The following is a 4,643-nucleotide window of genomic DNA, read 5'->3' as shown; positions in this document are numbered from 1 at the left end:
TCTTTGGGTGACCTCTGGCACCACAGCACTGACCTTTGAGGGACATTTCTTCCTCCTTGCAGCCAGTGCCAGCCTTCCATGGTACACTTTGTGGCAGTTTTCCTCTCCTGCTCTTTCCTACTACCACAGAAAGCTCCATCAGGGTGGAAACCACTCCTAAAGTAGGCATCCCAACCCACCAGCCTTCTTGCAGCCTGTCAGCCAACCAGGCAGAAGTCACCTCACCTGCATCTTCCAAGCCATGGGCCTGCTGCTGGCCTTGCAGCTTCTTGGCTAAACACACCCAAGCCTTGTGCCTCCTGCAGTCCAGTCATGCACTCAAGCAGAAGGGACAGGACAACCCATATCCGGGCCTTATTTCTGTCTGGGTAGTCCTGGGTATGTAGGCAGAGGGGATCCCACAGTCATCATGCCAACCAGGCGCCTTCTGCTGGCCTACCAGGGCCACTGGCAGATGTCAGCCAAAAAGTACAGACCCCAGGGAGAAGTCAAGTGTGACCTGTCAGCTACTTCAGACAGAAGTGACCTCACAGTGCCTTTCTGTGACACATTCCTGCTGCTGCCCTATCAACTGCAGAGACAGAAGTGACCTCACAGTCACTGCCACAGTCACATTCCTCCTGCTGGTGCAGGAACTCCTGAGGCAGAGCTGAGCTCATCAGGGCATTCCCAGCTATCTCCTCCGTGAAACCCACACGCTGATCAGATCCATGACCCCTCACATTTATCTTTGAATGCCATGTGACTGCAGAGCAACCTCACTGTTCCTGCCTTGCTCCAAGGGAACAAGAACCTAAAGTTAAGGATTAGGAAAAGGGTTAAAGGTGAGAATGTTAATGCACAGGAGGACAGGGTTTGGATGTTAGTTTTTCATGTATGGCATTAGGGACTAAGGCGAACCTTTCTGGGTGAGAGATTAAGCAAATGTTTAGTGGAGGGGTTTGGTGTTCTACTTGGTGTGTCAGGTCTGTGATTAGGGTATGTGCAAGCTCTTTGGTTTAGCATTTTGTTTAGGTCTGCAAGAAGACTAACTTTAAATAGAGCATTTTACTGCTAGTGTTAAGGGTAGGGATCAGGGTGAGCAAGAGAGTAAAGGTGATGGTGAAGGTTTATGGACTAACTTTGGCTTGAAAGGATTGTGGTTAAAAATTAGAGCAGTGGATTCCTGTCAGAGCGTTGAGTGGCATTTAGATGTAGGTATTAAGGTTGCAGGTTAAAACATGGTAAGTGCCTCACATGTCTGCTTTAAGTCTGCTTTACAGTGGGATCAACATTACCTGAACATTCTTACCTCTTCAAAATCATTAGCTTCTGCTGTCCAAGCTCCTCTTCCATCCACCAGATCTCACATCTCTCCTGGCCGGTCTTCTCCTGACTTCCCCATATCAGTCATCTTCTTAGGGGCAGCTCTCTGACAGCTTTCATGAACTCAGAGTATCTGTCTCACCTCTGTTGGCTACTCTGTTCCTGAGAAAGAAGCAACTCCTAAGCCAGCATGGATCACCCTGCACAATGTACCCAGCAGCTCTGCAACACCACAAAAGTGTGCTTCCTACCTACAAGTTTGGTTCCAGAATGGACCTATGGACACAGGGTAAGTTTTTCCAGGCCCTCATGCAGGCTTTATGTTCCCCCAGGCATCTGGGAGGCAGTGGCCTGCTCTGTGTAGAAAACTGAAAGCAGCCCTGAAGGATGAATTAGGGAAAAGCTGAAACCTCTGACATGACAACCCCTATCCAAGACCTCTTCCACTATGGGGGCTACCAGCTACTTAGGAAGAGAGGATCTCACAAACTGTGTGCAAAGCAGATGCATCTGCTGTCCCATCATGGAGACCAGCAGATGTGAGCGTAAAGGCACAGATCCCAGCCAGAAGCCAAGGGATAACCTGTCAGCTCCTTCAGAAAAAAGTCAACTCACAGGCCACTTAACAGCCATTAGCTTCCTACTGGACTTGGAGCTTCTGAGGCACCACTGCCCTTGTAATACCATACCTACAAAACACCCCCTTTTTGGGCCAGAATCTGCCCAGGTAGAATTGATCTGGTTGTGATCCTTCAAGCCCATGGCACTACCGCTGGACTCCCAGCCTGTTTGATTCATGGGAGCCAGTTCTGTGCCAGTCCTGTGAGGTGCTAGGGCAGGAGGGACCTTGCAGGCAATGTTCCAGCCCCGTGCCTGTTAGAGGTCTCTCAGCTCCTTGAACAGAGTGAATATCATGCTCACATCCAGAAGCCATGTGCAAGAAGCTGGCCTAGAAGACACTCCGGGGAAGCGCCCTCCCAGCCCCAACCCCAGCCCCAGCCCCAGCCCCAGCTGGTGGTGCTGCTCTGCAGAGCGAGGGGGCTGTGGTGCCCAGTACTAAATACCAGTACTAAATACCAGTACTAAATACCAATACTAAATACCAGTACTAAAAATACACACTCACACACACATACAACAATGAAAAAGAGAATATAGGCAGTTCCTGTAATAAGTGATATTCTGAGTAATCTGCAGAAACAGACTGTGAAGTTATTGCTTCTGAAACAAATCAAGTCATCAGTTTCCACATGGCATTCTTGAGGTCCTTGTTCCTCATGCTGTAGACAAAGGCGTTCACTGCTGGAGGCACCACCGAGAATAGAACGCCCACCAACAGGTCCAGGGATGGGGAGGAGATGGAGGGGGGCTTCAGGTAGGCAAACATGCCAGTGCTGACAGTCAGAGAGACCACGACCAGATGAGGGAGGCACGTGGAAAAGGCCTTGTGCTGGCCCTCCTCAGGAGGAATCCTCAGCACAGCCCTGAAGATCTGCACATAGGACACCACAATGAAAACAAAAAAAACAAAGATTAAAGAAAGAGTAAATAAGAGTACAGCAACTTCCCTGAGGTAGGCATATGAGCAGGAGAGCCTGAGGATCTGAGGAATCTCACAGAAGAACTGGTCCACAGCATTGCCTTGGCAGAGGGGCAGGGAAAATGTACTGGCTGTATGCAGGACAGCATTGAGAAAGCCACTGCCCCAGGCAGCTGCTGCCATCTTGGCACAAGCTCTGCTGCCCAGAAGGCTCCCGTAGTGCAGGGGCTTGCAGATGGCAACGTAGCGGTCATAGGCCATGATGGTGAGAAGGGAATACTCTGCTCCAAACAAGAAGACAAAAAAGAAGACCTGTGCAGCACATCCTTGATAAGAGATGGCCCTGGTGTCCCAGAGGGCATTGGCCATGGCTTTGGGCAGAGTGCTGGAGATGGATCCAAGGTCGAGGAGGGCGAGGTTGAGGAGGAAGAAGTACATGGGGATGTGGAGGCAGTGGTCACAGGCTACGGCAGTGAGGATGAGGCCATTGTCCAGGAGGGCAGCCAGGTAGATGCCCAGGAAGAGCCCAAAGTGCAGGAGCTGCAGCTCCCGCTTGTCTGTGAATGCCAGCAGGAGGAACTCGCTCACAGAGCTGCTGTTGGGCATTTGCTGACATTGGACATGGCTGTCTTTTGAAGAGAAAAAGGCAGAAAAAGTTAGAACAGATTTCTTTGAGGAAAAACTCTTGCCAGCCTTAGAGCACCCCCCAGCCCAAGCCTCAGTATTTGAAGAAATTTTATGCAGCTCTCTTGCTTGAGCTGTGGCTGGTGCTGGCTGAGAGTGGCACTGGGAGCAGGGGCTGGTGTGGGCTCCAGAGGAGTCCTTCCTGCTCTGCAGCAGGAGGGAAGCAGGAACATGGGGGAAACTCAACTCCATTTGACTTGTCAGTTGTTGCAAACAACTCATCTGAACGCAGAGCTGAGCTGTAGGGGTTTTGTTTGCTTTATTTTATCACAGTATCCCCTGTAATGTTTAGGGTAGGTATTTGATGGTTTAACGCCCTCGTATTTCCTGGACACTCCTGCTGATATTTTATTGGAGTGTCCATTAGTGAAGACTGAGAAGAGCAGTTTTCCCCACCAGTCCTGTTCTGAGTTGCCTTGTGTCACCCCTCTCTGAGCTGCAGTATCATCCCATTCAGGCATTTCCCTGAGAAGAAACAGGAGAATGCTGCTGAGGAAGAAGGGCCACAGCAAGCCAGACAGAACTTGGGAGCTTCTCTTCTTTCCATGGCTGCAGGAACTATGGGGCAGCTGACATGAGAGCCTGGCATGGCCAGCCAGGGCAGGGTGTTCTGGGCTGACGAGGGGCACCTGGCTTAGGGCACTCCAAGGGGCTTCTGCCAGACTTCCTCACCTCAAAGTGCAATCCAGCAGGACTCTCAAAGCCTACTCCATCGCCCACTGTCCTCCCAGACCCAGGAGGAGACCCTTTCAGGACATACAGCTGCATGGCCCTGCAGCCAGAGACTTACTTTGTCAAGGGCTGTGGAGATTTCTCCTGCAGTCACCTCTCAGCATGCTCCCACTCCCAACTGCCTTCAACCCCTCTCTCCTTCTCTCCCCTCCCCGTGCCACCTGTGGTCAGAGCCCCCAGCCCTGCTGTGCTGTGCAGAGGAGCTGCTCCTGGGCACAGCTGTCTCTCTGCACCAGGGCCCTCTTGCCAGGAGCTCTCTCTGTCCCAGGAGCCCGGCCCAGCTCAGGCAGCAGAGGCCCAGCCCAAGGCATTGGAATCACCCCTCTGGTGGCTTTGGTGATGAGCCCACAAACCTCAGGCACTGAGAGACAATTGAAGACAT

At 51.6% G+C, this 4,643-nt stretch overlaps 1 pseudogene; it reads right to left on the bottom strand.

Moving 5' to 3' along the window:
- Positions 1-2,413: 2,413 nt before the first annotated feature.
- Positions 2,414-3,451, bottom strand: LOC118260769 (olfactory receptor 14J1-like; annotated as a pseudogene).
- Positions 3,452-4,643: the final 1,192 nt, after the last annotated feature.

Source organism: Cygnus atratus, unplaced genomic scaffold (genome assembly GCF_013377495.2).
Source record: "Cygnus atratus isolate AKBS03 ecotype Queensland, Australia unplaced genomic scaffold, CAtr_DNAZoo_HiC_assembly HiC_scaffold_37, whole genome shotgun sequence".
Classification (NCBI taxonomy): domain Eukaryota; kingdom Metazoa; phylum Chordata; class Aves; order Anseriformes; family Anatidae; genus Cygnus; species Cygnus atratus.
The sequence above is the reverse complement of the archived record's forward strand: the minus strand, read 5'-3'. Positions and strand labels throughout refer to the sequence as shown.